The 20,172-nt window shown below is 47.5% G+C and overlaps 1 protein-coding gene across 6 annotated transcripts in view; it reads right to left on the bottom strand.

The window, feature by feature from the left end:
* The window catches only part of adgrg6 (adhesion G protein-coupled receptor G6), a 174,685-nt gene extending 154,879 nt beyond the window's left edge, over nucleotides 1–19,806 (bottom strand). For 5 of the 6 annotated variants that reach the window (XM_069930716.1, XM_069930712.1, XM_069930711.1 and 2 more), the window contains exons 1-2: nucleotides 19,651–19,804; nucleotides 18,568–18,653 (exon numbers count right to left, since the gene is read on the bottom strand). The gene's annotated coding sequence lies outside the window, so the exon portion shown is untranslated. Of the gene's footprint in view, nucleotides 1–18,567; nucleotides 18,654–19,650 lie in introns of all 6 variants that reach the window. The other variant, XM_069930713.1, reaches the window with a different exon arrangement.
* Between the last annotated feature and the right edge of the window lie 366 nt (nucleotides 19,807–20,172).

Raw genomic sequence — 20,172 nt, forward strand, 5'->3', positions numbered from 1 at the left:
CAACCACCCCTGACATCCTGCTCCAGGCACCCACCATTCTCGCTCTGTTTCCACCTCCCCTCGCCCCCCACCCGCCTTCACCTTAACTGCATGTTCCCTACAGAAGGGGTGCCAACCATGCTTCACACTAAGAGCCACATACAATAAAAGCCAGATGTTTGATAGCCGCAACGGCAAGCGACACCCACTAACACTACCATCTCGTACAAATCTCATCTCAGCCAACACATTTCCATGAGGCGCACATTATATATCCAAGAGCTGCGTATGGCTCTCGAGCTGTGGTTTGGCCACCCCTGCTCCAGTGTGTGACATTTTCACCTTGGGAATAAAAGATTCTGACTGCCTACGTGACTCCCTATCACATGCATGTATGTCACAGAACCCCCACCCCACCCCCACCCCTCCATCAGCCTCATCCCCAACATCAATTTGCAGAGAGGTGCTGCAAATAATCCTGAACAACGATGAATGCTTTTAACTCATTCTTGATCTGCCCCTAATTTTTCTTGTCATTCCCTCTAGCCCTTTGCAGCCTAATCTGTGGACAGAATTTCTCTCCAACGCTGCCCCTCCACCCCCCCCCCCCCGCCACCCCAGTGTTTAGTGAAACAACAGAAGACAAGCTGAGCCAAGGAGTCAGAGTTTTACAGCAGGCAAACAGGCCATTTGGCCCAATGGGTCCATATTAGCCAAGTGGTCCTACCTGAGTTGGTCTTACCTCATTCTGATACCAGAACTAGGGGACATAGCCCCAGTTACAGGGTATTAAATTTAAGTCAGAGGCTTTTCCCAGAGGATGGTAAATCTGTGGAAATCGCTGCCCATTGTAGCAGTGGAGGTGACCTCAGTGAATATGTTCAAGACACGGTTGGAGTAGTGGTTAGTGCAATGCCAGTGATTGGGACCGGACTGGGGTTCAAATCTCACACTATCAATAAGGAGTCTGCATGTTCTTCCTGTGTCTGTGTGGGTTTTCTCTGGGGGCCCTGGTTTCATCCCACCGTTCAAAACGTACCAGGGTGTGGGTTAATGGGGTGTGAATTGGGCGGCATGGACACCTGGGCCAAAATTGTCTGTTACTGTGCTGTATGTACGTCTAATTTTTAAAAAAACAAGGTTGGATAGATTTCTACATAGTAAAGGAATTGAGGGATATGTGGAAAAGGCAGGGACGTGGAGATGAACCCATCATCAGATCAGCCATGATCAGATTGAATGGCGGAGCAGGTTTGACGGGCCGGATGGCCGACTCCTGCTCCTAGTTCTTGTGTTCTCATTTGCCTGCATTCACCTCACATCATCTAAACCAGTGTTTTTCCAACTGCCCCCTTAAACTCACATTCCACCCAAAGCAATTCCTATGCCACAAGTGCTCTGTGATTAGTGTGGGTGGAAAGAAAAAGTTTCAAAATCACAGTTTTAATCGTCCCTCATTGACTCGTTATGTGCACAGTTTCACAACTCCAAAGGAAATGGGCCAATAACAATTTTTCTGAAGCAAAGTATTTCAGGAACAATTGGGTCCAGAGCAGTGATTCTCAACCTTCCCTTCCCACTCACGTCCCACTTTAACCAATCCCTTACTAATTACAGAGCACTGATGGCTAGGGATTACTTAGAGTGGGGTGTGAGTTTTGGGGGCAGTTTGAAAACACTGGTCTAAACTTTCCCTATCCTTTCCCCCATTTGAATGTATTTTCATTGTTACACTTCCCCAGTAGCCGAACTGTTAATAACTCAGTATGACTCGTTGGTCTGGAGGAGAAGTTTGCAAATTATGCCATAACACATGTTCTACCTGATGCACGGAGATCGAAAGAGCTGCTCTTAGGTTGGTGGTCTGAAGTACTGAACTGTGCCTGTCTCAACACCCCCAAGCATGGTATTTTGGATCTCTCCATGCTATGATCAGGCTGAGATCACAAGATAGAGAAGATCACAAAATATTCAGCCCTTCGAGCCTGCTCTGCCACTCTATCATGAGCTGATCCATCCTCCCACCCAACCCCACTCCCCGGTCGTCTCCCCTTGATGCCAATCAAATACCTGCTTAAAAAACATCCAATGACCTTGCACCCACAACTGCCTATGGTAACAAATCCCACAAACTCAGGACCCTCTGGCGAAAGAAATTTCTCCACATCTCTGCTTTGAATTAATGCCCTTTTATCCTGAAGTTGTGCCCTCTTGTCCGAGACTCCTTTACCACAGGAACCAACCTGGCCACATCTACTCTTTCAGCTTTCAAAATGTCTCTCTGAGGTTCCCCCTCATCCTTCTGTATGCCAACGAGTACAGACCAAGAGCAGTCAATTGTTCCTCATACCCTAACCCTTTCATTCCAGGTATCATTCCAGTAAATCTTCTCTGAAACTTCTCCAACACCTTTCAAATAAGGCGCCCAAAACTGTACTCGGTACACAGATATTTCCAGGACTTGGAGGACGGGAACCACACACAGAAGTGCTGAAGGAACTTAGCAGGTCAGGCAGCATTAGGGCAGTCGGCCTTTCAGATCTGAGCCCCTTCATCACAGATGCAAAAGATCAGGAAAATACTCTGGCATTCTGACTAAACATCGACAGCCTATTGCTCTCCATGGATCCTGCCTGACCTGCTGAGTTTTCCAACACTTCTGTGTGTGATTTTGTTTTTGCATTTTAATGATTCAGTACAGTAGAAGACCCTTCCAGTCCATGGAACCATGCTGTCCAATAGCCTACTCCGCTCCAAAAAGCTCCTATTCTTCTCCGCTCCAAAAAGTCCCAAACCTTTATGCTTTGGAGGGTGGGAGAAAACCCACACAGTTCACAGGGAGAACATACAAACTCCTTCCAAACCGCGCTAACTGTACTAATTTTTATCTATAGCACATGCAACACTTTCCATTGAGTTGCCAACCAATGTTAAACCAAGTGTTTATTCATAATGTTCATTGCTTTAGATATGATCTCACCGGATGGTGGGTAAATTACATCCTTCCTATTCCACATCCAGTACCTTGAGGTGGTTCTCCACTGTGCTGGGAGAGATAAAAACATCAGCTACAAACGATAGATTCAACACTTTGAGCCAATGCCCACAGAACACAAAAATCCATAGCAGAGTACAGGCCCTTCACCCACAGTGTTTTACTGACTTAATAACAACTGCCTAGAATTTCTCAAATGCATAACCTTCCATTTTCCTCAGCTTCATGCACCTATCCAACTATGTCTTCTGTTATGGGTTATATTATTATGGTTTAGGATAAATATGTCTTTAAAAGAGATAGATTGTGGAGGGTTTAGTGTAGATCACTTCACAAACAGATACTTACTCTTTGCATCTCATTTAAAATGCCAGAGCTCTGCTCAAGCCAGACATCCAAGCTCCTAGAGCCTTTGCAAACACAATGAAATTGTTTTGGAAAAAACTTCAAAAGCAAGTGCAAATGGAAAAGTCTGGGCTCAAGTGCTGATAACAATTTTTCAAAGATTGGGTTTGGAGCCTTGGGAGAGGTTTCATTTTTTTTTACAAGCAGAGAGAGGAAAAAATAAGAAGGATTCTTCTCTGAGAGAGAGTGAGATGGAGAGAGAGGGAAGTCAGTTCTACAGTAGCAGTTGAGCAGCAAGATGGCAAGCTGGCAGCTTGTTGTAAAACCCCATTTTGAAGACTGGTTGTGAGTTCTGAGTTCAGCCTGTTCAAAACCTTTGTAGTCTTTTCAAGAAGAAATGGTTGGCTAGAGTATTTTTCCTGAAATAAGGGAAACAAGAGGAACTCCGTGGTGACCTGGAAGAAGAGGTTATCATTTGGAAAACCCATAATTGAGCAAGTTTCTTCGGCAAGACAGTGATTGGATGAAATCAATTTGTTTGTGTCCAATGAGCAACAAATCTCTCTGTGAAACAAGAATCTTCCTGAGCGGTAACGATTTACCTTTAAGCACCAGAGCCTGGTGAAAATACATAAATGTTAAATTCTGTGCACGGTATATAAATTGCCCGATACTGGTGAACTTGGAGAAGTGAAAATTGAATAATTGGACTGTGAAATAAAGAACTTTCCTGAACATTTACACATTACATACACGTGCACTTAGAACTAGAAGGGCATTAAGTTAAGTTAATAGTAATAAGTTAAAATTTGATCCTGTTTTAAGAAAATTAAAAGCAATTTTTGTTTAAGTCTTGGTGAATTTCTATTGCTGTTGGGTTTTGGAGTCCTCTGGACTTGTAACAATTCCAAGATCTCATTGTCCCTGCCTCCACCATTGTTGCTGGTAGCGCATTCCATGCACCCACCATTCTGTGTGGAAAATTTTACCTCTGCCATCCCCCTGAGTACTTATTTCCAGGCACCTTAAAATTATGTCCCCTCATGTTAGCCATGTCAACCCTGGGGGGAAAACAAGCTTCTGGCCAGCCACACGATTGTCTTGCACACCTCTAGCAGGTTACCCCCTCATCCTCCATCACTCTGAGGAGAATAGATCAAGTTCACTCAACTTATCCTCATCAGGGATACTCTTCAGTCCAGACAGCACCCTTCTTAAATCTCCTCTGCATTCTCTCCATAGCAGTGGTTCTCGACCTTTTTTCCCCACAAGCACATACCACCTCAAGTAATCCCTTATGAACCAAGAGCACATATGGTGTAGGATGTCATAGGTGCTCTGTGGTTAGAATCAGAATTTATAGTCATAAATAAGTCACGAAATTCGTTGTTTTTCAGCATCGTCACAGGGCAAATATTCATATAAACCCCCTCACAACAAGAAATAAAAATAGTGCACGAAAAGTCAAAGTAAGGAAATGTCTTTGGTTCATTGATCATTCAGGAATCTGATGGCAGTGGGGATGAAGCTGTCTTTGTTTAGGCTCCTTGTAGTAGCAGAGAGAAGAGGTATGGCCTTGAGAGTGAGGGTCCTTGAGAACAGAGGCTGCTTTCTTAAGACGCCGCCTCTTGTGGATAGAACATAGAACAATACACCACTGTACAAGCCCCTTCGGCCCTCGATGTTGTGCCGACCCATATATTCCTTAAAAAAATACTAAACCCTCTCTACCCTGTAACCCTCTATTTTTCTTCCATCCATGTGCTTGTGTAAGAGTCTCTTAAATGCCTCTAATGCTTCAGCCTCCACCACCATCCCTGCCAAGGCATCCCAGGCCCCCACAACTCTCAGGGTACAAAAACGTACCCCTGATGTCTCCCCTAAACTTCCCTCCCTTCACTTTGTGCAGATGTCCTCTGGTGTTTGCTGATCCTGCCCTGGGAGAAAGGTGCTGGCCATCCACCTTATTTATGCCTCTCATAATCTTGTAGATTTCTATTTAGTTTCATCTCATTCTTCTCCACTCCAAAAAGTCCCAGTTCTGCGAACCTTGTCTCAAAAGACTTATTTTCCAATCCAGGCAACATCCTGGTAAATCTCCTCTGCACCCTCTCCATAGCTTCCACGTCCTTCCTGTAAGGAGATGAACAGAACTGAACACAATATCCGGTCAGTATTTAGCAATGTGCTAAATGTGATTTTGCTTTGCAATTCTTTTTTTATCAAAAGTGCATCCTTAGCGAGTTAAGGAAATTGGTCCTGTGTGTGACATTCTCCTATTTTCTCCACTCTTTGCCCCAAATCAAGGCCTCTTCTACCCCATGTTGACCTGCTCCCAATTCTCCATTTAAGTTGCTAAAGGTACAACTTCATCAAGTGTGGTCTCACCAGAGATTTGTAGAGTTGCAACATGACCTCTCTACTCTTGAACTCAATCCCCCTATTAATGTAGACCAGCATCCCAATGGCCTTCTTAACTATCCTATTAACCTGTGCGGCACCCTTGAGGGATGTATAGAATTGGACCCCAAGGTCCACACTCCATTAAACCTGCACTCAGCCTTCTGGTTTGATCCTTCCAAAATGCGTCGCCTCGCACTTATCCTGATTGAACTCCATTTTCTGCCCATCCCGTCAATAACCTTTGGTAACCTTCAGCACTCTTCCGACCTTTGTGCCATAAACAAACTTGCTGGCCCATCCTTCCACCTCTTCATCTAGGTCATTTAGAAAAATCACGAGGTCCCAGAACAGATCCTTGTGGAACTCTACTAGTCACTGAAGTCTTTGATGGAGTGTAGTTTGATGCCCGTTGGAGTATTTTCTTGTCCTGAGAGTTGGTGCCTCCATTCCAGATAGTGATGTAACCAACCAGAGTTCTCTCCATGGTAGAAGATTTTGAGAGTCTTCAGCGACATACTGAACCTCATCAAACACCTCACTAGGTATAGCCACTGGTGAGCCTTCTTCATGATTGCATTGACATGGAAATTCCAGGGCAAATGCTCAGAAAAGTTGCCAGCCATGAATTTTATGTTCTTGACCTTCTCCACTACCGAGTCCTCAATAAGGACTCGTTTGTGTTCCCCTGACTTCCTCCTGAAGATCACAGTCATCTCCTTGGTTTTGTTGACATTGAGGACAAGGTTGTTGGTGTGACACCACTCAGTGAGCTGATCTATCTCCCTCCTGTACATTTCCTCATTACCATTTGTGATTCTGCCGACAACTGTGGTGTCATCAGCAGATTTGTAGATAGCGTTGGACTTGTGCCCGGCCACATGGTCTTGGGTGTATAGTGAGTAGAGCAGTGGGCTAAGCCCACATCCTTGAAGTGCACCTGTGTTGATTTCAGTGAGGAGGAGACGTTGTTTCCAATTCGTACTGACTGTGGTCTTCCGATGAGGATTAAGGTGATACGTGAGTGGGAAAATAAAAGTTGAAAACCACTGCTCCATAGCATCCACCTCTTTTCTGCGCTGGAAACCACCTTTGGCCAACAACTTCCAACCTTGATGGTGATGCTCAGATCTCCTGAATACTTGAGGCGAGGACGTATCACTGGATAGTGCTTTCTTCATTCGGTTGAAGTGGTCCGCCCTGGATTAGATATTTTCTCCAGCACTGAAATTTGTGCTTTATTTAAATGTGCAGCACTACCTCGTACCTCAGGTTAATGTGTCCCATATGCTGGAAACTTTGCTTCAAGTTTGCTTCTCCTTGAGTACTCCTCACCTTCCATCTCCCACTAGCCCACACACTCCCTGCCCCATTCTCCAACCACAACAGTGAGGGCAAGGTCCCAATTCAGAAACAGTCTTCAAATATTCGAATCAGATCGCAGGAACACCTCAATGAGGAAAACACATGGCACTAACTAAGGCCAGATGTCGAACTGGCTAATATCCTCAGCAATGTGCTCAACTCACAACAGCTCACAGCTCGTGACTGCAGTGAGAACAATCTTGTTGCCACATTTACAGGAGAACCCAAGAAAGTATCCTGTCCAGATGCATGACAGCATAGGATGGGAACTGCTCCCATCCAAGACTGCAAGAAACCGCAGGGAATTGTGAACATGGCCAGATCATCACACACCCCCCCCCCACCCCCCCACCCCAGCTCCCCTCCATTGACTCCATCTGCACCTCCCCCTGTCTCGGGAAACCAGCAGACACATTAAAGGTGATGTCACGTTCTATTCCCCCCCCTTCCTCCTCCTGTGGGGCAGAACATACATGATGTTGGAAATGCCAACCTCCAGATTTGAGGACAGTTTGAATGGTGCCTCGGTAAAACTCAAAAGTCTGCAGACACTGTGGTCAAAGTAAAAGCACAATTCTGTAGAAACTCAGCTGGTGAACTTTATATAGCAAAGATAAAGATACATAACCAACATTTCAGGCTTGAGCCCATCATCAAGGCATGAAAAAATGTGGGCAGGCCCCCAAATAAAATGGTGGGGGGGGGGGGGAGAGCAGGGGAGGAGCACAGTCTAATAGGCAGGAGGTAATCGATAGATAAGGGAGGGAGGGTACATGGTATTGTTGGTGTTATTGTTGAGTCGTGCAGTTATCAAGCTCTTAAATAGACCCAATGCTTGCACTCTTCTGTATAATTCAGTTTCAGTCATGTTTTCTCCATTTTGTTTCGTGATAACCCATTCTCTTGCTCAATCAACTCCTTTCTCCCCCCACCCTCCCCGATTCCTGAACTATCTCAAACTTACTGACTGAGCTCACAAATCTGTTGGAGGTTTACAATCTACCTCCAAACTTTTGACACAATCAGGAAGCCCCTCAGCAACAACCCTGCCCCCCCCCAACCCGGCACTCTCTCTCATCTCAGTTCTGATACCTGGTACCTCTTCAGCCAGACTCCGGCAGTCCGCGGCCTGACGCAGGTCCTCTGACCCATAGCCTGCATGGGATCATCGCCTCAAGTCACCAACATCCCCACTGCCTGTGTGTTCAACAGCCTCGGAGCCTCTTCTGGCCCGCCGACATGGTCACCATCCCATGGGTCATCTCCTCTGCTTCTCCTTCTCAAATGGGGGTGGTCTCCCCATTTCCTTGTGCCCGCTGCCGAAAGTAGGCACCTCCATCTTGGGCCCAGACACTGTGGTTGCACCATTGTCTAAGTGGACGGCAGTAGGACTTGGTGGGAGCATTGTGTCTCCGCTCCCCACTTTTCGCAGGTGGTGGGCCATCTCCCTCAACCAAAATCTCCTCCTCAGCCAAGAAGAAGATCAGCACTTACCCTACCAGTCCCTTTCAAGACTTAGAACAACTAGCACCAACAAGGGAGTCAAGGCTTTTGTCATCAGGAGACAAGGTCTTTAGTCAATGAGAAAGGTCATAGGACCAGAGATCACAGGTGAGAAGGAGAACCTTCACAGAAAATGTGCAGGGCAATTTAGTTTTTACACAGAGAGTGGTGGGCGATGGGAACGGGTGGAAGCGCATGTTATATTGTGGTAGTGAAGAAGCTTCTAGATGTACACCTGAATAGTCAGGGAATGGAGGGATATGGTTAATTGTAGACAAAAGAGATTTCTCTTCATTTTACATCACGGTCAGCACAGACATCATTGGGTCGATTGGCCTGTTCCTAGGCTGCCCTGCTCTCTCTTCTCTGTTCTAACCGAAGTTGGGCCAAAAGGCCTGTTTCCATGCTATTAAACAATGGCACAATGTTGGCCAAATGCAGTGCTCATTGACTTGAGCTCACAGCCCAGCTCTCATTCTAAAGCAGCCATTCCCAACAGAGTCCTACACCCCCTCTTTCCCCCTAAGAATCCAGCCCATTCTCAACCTTTTCTTTCAGCTGTGTCACCCCCGAGGGCTCCACTCAGAGTCTGTGGGGCTCCTTCCCTGTGAAGCAGGCAGGTTTAGTTGGTTTCTTCAGTAGTTCTCTCCTACCGATGGCATAAAACATATTTATGTTACATAAGGTGAAAAGAAAACAAGGCCTTTACTTAAATGTGCTGTGGCCCGAGAGGGCCGCTGTCGAGAATAACTGGAAAGCACTGTGAGTTACAACTCTTCATACCCAATGTCTTTTTAAAGAAGACAAGGTTTCTGTCTCCATCGCCCACCACCCATTGGCTAAACACTCTCTCCTTCACCGGCCCGCACCAATTAACTGCGACGTTATTGGCCTGTGTGGGTTATCAGTCCTTGCTGTTTATGGATGTTCAAGGTTCTCACCTCTTCACCCCACCCGCAGAGAGTGTGACCCGAGGTGCCAATAGCAAACATAAAGGACATTTAAGATAAATGGAGGAGAGTTTAGGGGAGACGTCAGAGGTTAAAAAAAATTCTCATGGGTGGTGGAGGCTGGTCCAATAGGGACATGAAAAACACTCATAACGTAGGTTCACATGGATGGGAGAAAAATGGAGGGTTAACAGAAAGAAGAGAAAAGAATTTGCTTCAATCCACACTGACAATTATCTCCCGACCATCAGTGCCAAATCGTATTTTTTGGTCATTTTTTAAATTAGCGTTTGGACAACTTTACTATGGAGAATCCAGCTGCTACTTTATCTATAGTTAACAGTGTCTCTACTTCAATGGTTGTCAATAAAACACTTTGGGACATTTTGAGGTAGTGAATGGGGAGATATATAATGAATGTCTTTCTTTAACATTGCAGACTGACCTCAGGCTAATTGGCATTGCAATGTAGCGGCAATATACAGAGCTCTGCTCTTTCAATGTAGGATATTGTTCAAGATCCAGGGTTGGGGATGGGGGTGTTGCTAGCAAGGCCATTATTTATTCCTCATCTTAATTGCCCTTGAGAGGAGGGTGAAAAATTCTTTCTTGAGCCATTCTTGTCTTCCCACATCACTTTTCATTCCAGGGTCCCAGGATTTTGTCCCAGCGAGGATGAATTCTGACAAAGTCAGGGTGTGCACGTGTAAGTTGGGTGGTTGGTCTCCATGGGTGGGAAAGTAGCCTTCCAGGTTTGAATGGGCAGCAAGCAAAGTGTGGCTGGAGGGATTCAGCGGGGCAGGCAGCATCTATGAGTGGCAGTGGTCAGGCACAGATAGAGTAGTGATAATTACAGAACCAGCGGCGTGGTTTGAATCTGACGCAGTTTGGAAGGAGTGTATCTTCTCCCCATGACTCATGTGGGGTTTCCCTGGGTGCTCTGGTTTAATTCCACCCTCTAAACAAAATAAATATACAGGAGTTGTAGGGTAATTGGGGTATTAGGGCGACGTGGGCCAGAAGGGCTTGTTACCATGCTGTATGTCAAAAAAAGTAAACAACATTGCAGGTTGATTCCCTTTGTCGGAACTGGAGGGGAAAGAGCAGAATGACCTTGAGAATTCGTAAACTGCAGACACAGGAACTGTAAGTGAGCAAGAAGGGACAGGGGTTCAGCAGGTAGAGCTGCAACTCCACAGCTCCAGTGACCCAGGTTCGATACTAAACTCGGGTGCTGTGTATGTGGAGGGTGCAAGTTCCCACGGTAATGCCAGCTGCTTGAGCCTCTTTCCATACCCCAAAATAGTGGGCGCTGGTAGAGCAATAGAGCTATACAGTATAGAAGTGGGCCATCATGTCTATGCCAACCAAGTTGCCGACCTAAGCTCATCCTATTTGCCTGCCTTTGGTCCACCTCTCTCCAAATTATTATTTAAAGGGTGGAAAAACTGCAGCATGCGATAGTGCAGAAGGACTTGGGAAGGCTTGTGCGTGAATCACAAAAAGTTGGGTTGCAGGTACAGCAGGTTATTAAGAAGGCAAATGGAATGTTGGCCTCCATTGCTAGAGGAATTGAATTCAAGAGCAGGGAGGTCACGCTGCAATTGTACAAGGTACTGGTGAGACCACACCTGGAGTACTGTGTGGTCTCCATACTTGAGGAAGGATGTACTGGCCTTGAAAACAGTCCAGAGGAGGTTCACCAGGTTGATCCAGGAGATGAGGGAGCTGACCTACAAGGAGAGACTACCTTATCTGCGATTATACTCATAAGAATGAGGGGAGATCTTATAGAAACACATAAAATTATGAAAGGGATGGATAGGATAGAGGCAGGAAAATTGTTTTCACTGGTCGGTGAGACCAGAACAAAAGGACTCAGCCTCAAGATTCAGGGGAGTAGATTTAAGACGGAGATGAGGAAAAACTGTTTTTCCCAGAGAGTCGTGAATCTGTGGAATTTTCTGCCCAGGGAAACAGTTGAGGCGACTTCATTAAACATATTTAAGGTTCAGTTAAATATATTTTTACATAAAAAAGGAATTAAGGGATACGGGGAAAAGGCCGGTCGGTGGAATCGAGTCAATGATCAGATCAACCATGATCTCATTGAATGGCAGAGCAGGCTCGATGGGCTGAATGGACGACTCCTGCTCCTATTTCTTATGTTCTTGTGTAAATCTTGCCTGTCCAAGAAATGGGTTTAATTGGCCACTGTAAACTTCCTCTCGTTCTTACGCGAGCGGTAGAATCTGGAGGGGAGTTGACGAGAATGCAGTGAGAACAAAATAGATTAGTTCAAGTACAGACCAGATTTGTGCCTAGCTGGGGGAGGGAGAGAGATGTAGGCAGAAAAGATGAGGAAGGGAATTCCAGAGCTTGTGACTCTGTACACAGAATTATGATGGGAATAGATGTCTTCTTCCACTGAGGTTAGGTGAGAAACAAACCAGAGGACATGGGTTACGGGTGAAGGGGAAAAGGTTTAGGGGAAATATTTGGGGAACCTCTTCACTTGGAGAGCAATGGGAGTGCGGAACGAGCAGTCAGCTGAAATGATGAATGCAGGCTCAATTTTAACATGGAAGAAAAATTTAGACAGGTACATGGATGGGAGGGGTATGGAGGCATATGGGCTGGGAGCAGGTCAGTGGGATTATGGTGAATAGTAGTTTGGCAAGACAAGAAGGGCCGAAGGGCCTGTTTTCTGTGCTGTAATGTTCTATGGTGCCCATGTTCAAGACAGTGGAAAATGGATCAGGGATGTCGATTTGCCTGAAACTCACAGAAACCTCGGAGCAGTTCAGACCTGGGAGTGATACCCAGTGGCTGTGTGCGACTCCATTGCTGGGGAGTAAATGTTCTGTGGAAGAGGAGATGGATCGACAGAAAGGTTTGGTCCTTCCCATTCCAGTGGCTGATCAAGGCTTGTATCCATGAGATTTTGCACCACCTCTCACATCCCAAATCTTTTTTTTTTAATTTAAATCGAGACATACAGCACGGTTATAGGCCATTTTGGCCCATCGGTCTTTGCCACCCAACTTTACACCCAGTGTACATTTAGAAGGGTGGGAGGAAAACAGAGCCCATGGGGAAAACTCACACAGACACAGGGAGAATGTACAAACTCCTTACAGGCAGCATGGAATTCGAACCTAGGTCCCAATTGCCGGTGCTGTAAAGGCATTGCACTAACTGCTACACCAATCATACCACCCTGTGTCCCCACAGGAAGTTAAAAATAATCATCTGGCTGGATACTTCAAGCAGAATATTAACCATTTACAGCACAGAAACAGGCCAGTTTGGCCCTACTAGTGCATACTGAACATCGTCTCCCACCTAGTCATATTGACCCGCATTTGGTGCATAACCCTCTACACCTCTCACGTCCATATTCCTCTCCCATCCATATACCGATCCAACCTTTCCTTGAATATTAACATCAATTTTGCTTCTACCACCTCTGTCAGAAGTTCATTCCATATCCACACCACCCTCTGCATGAAGAAATTCCCCCTCATGTTTCCCTTAAACTTTACCCTTTTACTCTCAATCTGTGCCCTCTTGTTTGAATCTCCCCCACTCTCAGTGGAAAAAAGCCTGTCTACATTGACACTATCTGTCCCCCTTATAATTTTGAATACCTCTATAAAATCACCCCTCAACCTTCTACGCTCCAAGGAATAAAGTCCCAGCCTGCTCAACTGTTCCCTGTAACTCAAACCTTGAAACCCCGGCAACATTCTCGTAAATCCCCTCTGCACTCTCTCTATTTTGTTTATATCCGTCCTGTAATTCAGTGACCAAAACTGCACATGATATTCCAAATTTCACCAATGCCTTGTACAATTTCAACATAACATCTCAACTCCAGCGTTCAATACTCTGATTTATGAAAGCGAACATACTAAACGCCTTCTTCACCATCTATCCACGTGATTCAGCTTTCAGAGAATTATGTACCATGGCTCCTAAATCCCTTTGTTCCACTGCTCTCCTCAATTATCGACCTTTAACATGTATGTCCTATTTTGATTAGTCCCACCAAAATGTAACACCTCACATTTATCAGTATTAAACTCCATCTGCCATCTTCCAGCCCACTCTACTAACTGTCCTGTATTACCATGTAAACTTTGATAATCTTCCTCGTTGTCCACAACATGGCCAACCTTTGTATCATCTGCAAATTTACTAATCCATCTAGATTGTATATATATATGTATGTATAAATAAATATATATATGTGTGTGTGTGTGTGTATATATATATAATATATATGTGTGTGTGTGTGTGTGTGTGTGTGTGTGTGTGTGTGTGTGTATGTATATATATGTGTATATATACATGACAAGCAATGGACCCAGTACCGATCCCTGAGGCACTCCACTTGACACCGGCCTCCAATTTGACAAACAAATTTCCACCTCTGCTCTCTGACATCTCCCATCCAACCATTGCCAAATCTATCTTACTACTTCATCATTAATACCTAACACTTCCACCTTCCTTACTAATCTCTTATGGGGAACCTTATCAAAAGCCTTACTGAAGTCCAAATAGACAACATCCACCGCCTTCCGCTCATCAAACTTTTTAGTAATCTCCTCGAAAAACTCAGTAAGATTTGTTAAACATGATCTACCACGTACAAAACCATACTGACCACTCCAAATCAATCCCCGTCCTTCCAAATAGTTGTATATACTATCTCTAAGAACATTTGACATTAATTTACCCACCACTGATGTCAGTCTCACAGGCTTATAATTACCAGGTTTACTTTGGATTCTTTTTTGAACAACAGAACAACATAAGCCACCCTCCAGTCCTCCGGCACTTCCCCCATGGCCAGTGACATTTTAAATATTCTGTCAACGCCCCCACTATTTGTTCACTAAACCCAGCGGGTTATAGCGTTCCACTCTATACCCATTAGGTTTTCCATACCTAATGGTGAATATTCGCTGAGGTTAGGATAGTAACAGCAATTGACACACTGCAGGGTCACAACCTCTTCATCCCTCTCCCAACAGGCAGAAGATAGGCGAGCTTCTAAACATAAACCTCCTGCTGTAATCAGGCTCATTAATGGACCTCTCAAAGGTAAAAGATGATGCTCTTGCACTGTTTTCTCTGCACCCTACACTCTTTGACTAATATCACACCTTCACTCTTATCGTTGCACTACTCAGAATGAGTTGACTGGTCTAGATAGCACATGCAACAACTTTATCTTCACATATGTGAAGATAAACAATGAAATTCAATTTCTCACATCAGGAGCGAGCTGACAATCAGACATTTCTCTCCGTGATGTTGGAATTTTGGGAATATTTGCAAAAGACAGCAGGCACACCTTACCATAGAGTTACACAACACAGAAACAGGTCCTTCCTTGCCATAGTTCTTCAGAATATTTTACTCCGTGTAAAGTGGGATTCTGTCCAAAAGCCTCACCAGCAGGTCTATGCCCCCACCATGTGTCAGTCGGTCCTGGGCTTGGGGGTTTGACTTCAGAAGCATTCTGTCTCCTCCAGACACTCACACACCCACACAGTCTCTCCACAGCAGTCACACACACATATGCACAAACACACATACACACACAAACAACACACACGCACACACACACAACACACACGCACACACACAACACACACGCACACACACAACACACACGCGCACACACACAACACACATGCGCACGCACACACAACACACACGCACACACATACAACACACATACAACACACACGCACACACAACACACACACACAACACACACACAACACCCACGCACACACACACGCACACACAACACACACAACACACGCACAACATACACGCACACAACACACACGCACACACGCAACACACATGTGCACATGCAACACACACGCGCACACGCACACACAACACACACGCAACACACACGCGCACACACACAACACACACGCACACACACAACACAACACACACACAACACACACACAACACACACAACACACACGCACACACAACACACATACACACACGCATGCACACACACACAACACACACGCACACACACAACACACACACACACACAACACACATGCACACACACAACACGCACGCACACACACACCACACACACACAACACACATGCACACACAACACATACACACACGCAACACACACGCACACACACAACATACACGCACACACACAACACACACACACACACAACACACATGCACACGCACAACACACGCACACACACAACACACACGCACACACACACAACACCCACGCACACACAACACATACACACATGCAACACACACGCACACACACACACAACATACACGCACACACACACAACACACACGCACGCACACACAACACACACGCACACACAACACACACACACACACACACACACAAGAATATACACATGGACACATTCACACACATAGGCATATACACACTCCTACACAAACAAATAGATTTGTAAGGAAGAAGGGCGAGTGCTTGGAGTTTCACCAAAGATTAGAAATACCTGAATGTGTTTTTTTCCCCATTCGATGTCGCCATACTTGGGAAGATTAGGAAGAGAGAAGCACAAAGATCTCAAGGCACTGGAATTTGAGCCCACAAATGATCTGCTGGAGGGACTGGTGGGGTCAGACAGTGTCGGAGGGGAGAGATTCCGCGTCCCGAATCGCCTGGTCCCAACGCCTTGCAATATCCCCGAACCCCCTACTTAAAGATTGCAGCCCGTCCGTTTGAGGAGCCGACGTGGGCCACCCTGGGGTTCTCAGCGCAGTGATCGCGCTGTCGAGAGGAACACTTTCAACAGGGGACGAAGGAAACTCAGCTCCATTCAGCAGCGGCTGCCAGCGCTGAGTGCGAGTGCAACTTGAACCAGGGCGTTCAGAAAACCACCGAGAGACTGTGGAAGCCTCACGCACGCAACAGCTCAAGGCAGGTTCTCCAGCAATGCTGAAGTCCCGCTTCTCCGCCGGATGAGTGTGTGCGGGTGGGCGAGGAAGAGGGAAGGCACTCCTTCGGGACAGAGATCGCTAGAATGTCGCTTTCTTACTCTAAACACTTCAGTCGGGGGTGGAAAGCCGTGGATCCTTTCAAACTAGTTTTGGGAGTAAGGGAAAGGGAGGGAGAGAGAGAGAGAGAGAAAGTGTGTAAGAGAAAGAGAGTGTGTGTGAGAGAGAGAGAGAGAGAGGGAGAAAGAGAGAGGGGGGGCTTTTGTTTGATGGGATCGGGGTTTTATTTTCGGTGGGAAAGCCGGAGGTTGTGGTGACAAATTTCCCCACTGAAATTGGATGCCTGTCTCAGACACCCCGAGAGTCAGAGGCAATTCGTGGTCGTGAGCATCAAACCGTGCCTTGAACGTGTCCGGTCCTACACTGGAATCCGTGTAAACTTGGTCCAATCCACCCCCCCCCCCCCCAGTCCAGATCTCCCCTTGCTCCAACCACCCCTCGGCCAGATCTCCCCTTGCCCCAACCCCCATCCACATCTCCCTTGTCCCAACCCCCGTCCACATCTCCCTTCCTCCAACCCCCGTCCACATCTCCCCTTGTCCCATTCCCCGTCCACATCTCCCCTTGCCCCAACCCCCGTCCACATCTCCCCTTGCCCCAAACCCCGTCCACATCTCCCTTGCTCCAACCCCCATCCACATCTCCCCTTGCCCCAACCCCCATCCACATCTCCCCTTGCCCCAACCCCCATCCACATCTCCCCTTGCCCCAACCCCCGTCCACATCTCCCCTTGCCCCATTCCACGTCCACATCTCCCCTTGCCCCAACCCCCGTCCACATCTCCCCTTGCCCCAACCGCCGCCCACATCTCCCTTCCCCAATCCCCATCCACATCTCCCCTTGCCCCAACCCCCATCCACATCTCCCCTTGCCCCAACCCCCATCCACATCTCCCTTGTCCCAACCCCCGTCCACATCTCCCCTTGCCCCATTCCACGTCCACATCTCCCCTTGCCCCAACCCCCGTCCACATCTCCCCTTGCCCCAACCGCCGCCCACATCTCCCTTCCCCAATCCCCATCCATATCTCCCCTTGCCCCAACCCCCATCCACATCTCCCTTGTCCCAACCCCCGTCCACATCTCCCTTGTCCCAACCCCCGTCCACATCTCCCTTGCCCCAACCCCCGTCCACATCTCCCCTTGCCCCAACCCCCGTCCACATCTCCCCTTGCCCCAACCCCCGTCCACATCTCCCCTTGCCCCAACCCCCGTCCACATCTCCCTTGCTCCAACCCCCGTCCACATCTCCCCTTGCCCCAACCCCCGTCCACATCTCCCCTTGCCCCAATCCCCGTCCACATCTCCCCTTGCCCCAATCCCCGTCCACATCTCCCCTTGCCCCAACCCCCGTCCACATCTCCCCTTGCCCCAACTCCCGTCCGCATCTCCCCTTGCCCCGCGCTCTCTCGATCTTGCTGTTCAAAGGGTGAACTTCAAATCGGACCCTGACGATTTGGGACTTCACCACGATGGAAGGTGAGGGACGACGCGTTGTTTAGCTTCAGCCATAAACTTAAGGAGTCCCGCCAGGACGCAGGAGACCCGGGGTGGAAAGTACAGCTTAAACAGCGCACACACGTTTCCAAGTAAATGCAAAGCGGACACAAATGGAGGGGGGGTGGGGGGGGGGGGGGGATACTTTACTCAACGCCTGAAACCCCGCTCCAGAACAAAATTAAAGCAAGCGGTTGGAGAGCCCGAACGGGGTCTTCTCCAGTGGGCCACTTAACGAGTGTGGAGCGAACCGGCTTGAAAGTTCGAGCTCTGCGGACGCTGACCGAATCGTTGAGTTCTCGAACTGACCCAGAGTTGCCGGAGGAACTGAGCGGAGCCAGACCGCATCCCTCGGTCGAGATGGTCTCGAGTTCCTCCAGTCGTTCGGTTCTGCTCCAAAATCCGCAACTCCTTTGTGTCGATTTTGTAGGTGGGCGATGTTAAATATCACCTCGCACACACGGTGCCCCAGTCCCTTACCTGGGTCTATATGAAATCCTCTGGGTTGGGGGGATTTCTGAATCGCATTCTACCTTCCAGCTTCTCCTCTCGACACCAGTCGGTTTCTGAGAGAGAGAGAGAGAGAGAAAGTCACACGCATTCCAAACACAGCCCAACTCATTACAAATTTTCGATTGGCATTCTGCAATTGGTTGGAGAGAATAGGAAGGATTTGGTTTGTTTGGAAGAGTGGGCTGAAAGATGGCAGATGGAATTCAACGTAGACAAGTGCGAGATGTTGCATTTGGGTAAAAATATCCAGAATAAGACATATACAGTTAATGGGAGGGCATTGAGGCCCGCAGAGGAGCAGAGGGACCTGGGGGTTATGGTACAGAGTTCACTGAAGGTGGATTCCCATGTAGACAGGGTGGTAGAGAAGGCATATGGTAATGCTGGCCTTCATAAATCATAATATAGAGTAAAGGAGCTGGGAGGCTGTTTAAGGCATTGGTGAGGCCAGGTTTGGAGTACTGTGCTCAGTTCTGGTCTCCATATTATAGAAAGGATATAGATAAGGTGGAGTGGGTGCAGAGAAGGTTTACCAGGATGTTGCCTGGTTTACAGCATCTGGATTACAGGGAGAGATTAAAGAGACTGGGGCTCTATTCATTGGAACGTAGATAGTTGAGAGGGGACTTGATAGAGGTATTTAAAATGTTGAAAGGAATAGATAGACTAGACATAAACAGACTCTTTCCCCTGAGGGCAGGAGAGGTTGGAACAAGAGGGCATGAGTTAAGGGTAAGGGGGCAAAACTTGAGGAGAAATATTAGAGGATGCGTTTTCACTCAGCGAGTGGTGGCAGAATGGGATGATCTTCCGAATGAGATAGTTGGGGCAGGGTCCCTTTGGCGTTTAAGAGAGGGTTGGATGTGTACATGGAGGTGAGGGGGTTGGAGGGTTATGTGCGGAGAGCGGGAGGTTTGAGCCAATGGAGTTGTTCAAGTGAACGGGTACGGACTCGAAGGGCCGACGTGGCCTGTTTCAGCCCCGTAAATGGTTAATAAGCCTTTCTTTTTTAAAGAAAAAGCTCGGGAGATTGATAAAACTGCAACTTACAGCCTTGTCCTGGGTGCTTGAACTCCTGGGTCGGTGCACGGGAGAGGCGCTCGCTGCTCGCCACCCAGACGGACTTTTGCCAAGACTAATCGCCCCAACGAGCTCCCCGTTTGAGGAGATCCTTCAGAGAGGCGTCCCCCCCCCCCTCCCTCTCTCTCCGATAGGTACACAGGGCTGTGCTAGTAGAAGGGGGCGTTGGAGACCAGTTCTGGCTGCTTTCGCCCTGCCCCTCCCAATTACAACATTGACAAAAGAGGGTTCACCTTTCCCCCCCCTCTCTCTCCCTCTCTCTCTCCCTCTCTCTCTCTCTCTCCCTCTCTCTCTCTCCCTCTCTCTCTCTCTCTCTCTCCCTCCCCTCTCTCTCCCTCTCTCTCTCCCTCTCTCTCTCCCTCTCTCTCTCCCTCTCTCTCTCCCTCTCTCTCTCCCTCTCTCTCTCTCTCCCTCTCTCTCTCTCCCTCTCTCTCTCTCTCTCCCCCCCCCCTCTCTCCCCCCTCTCTCTCTCTCTCTCGCACTCCCTCTCTC

The sequence above is a fragment of the Narcine bancroftii genome, chromosome 4, assembly GCF_036971445.1.
Source record: "Narcine bancroftii isolate sNarBan1 chromosome 4, sNarBan1.hap1, whole genome shotgun sequence".
Taxonomy (NCBI): Eukaryota; Metazoa; Chordata; class Chondrichthyes; order Torpediniformes; family Narcinidae; genus Narcine; species Narcine bancroftii.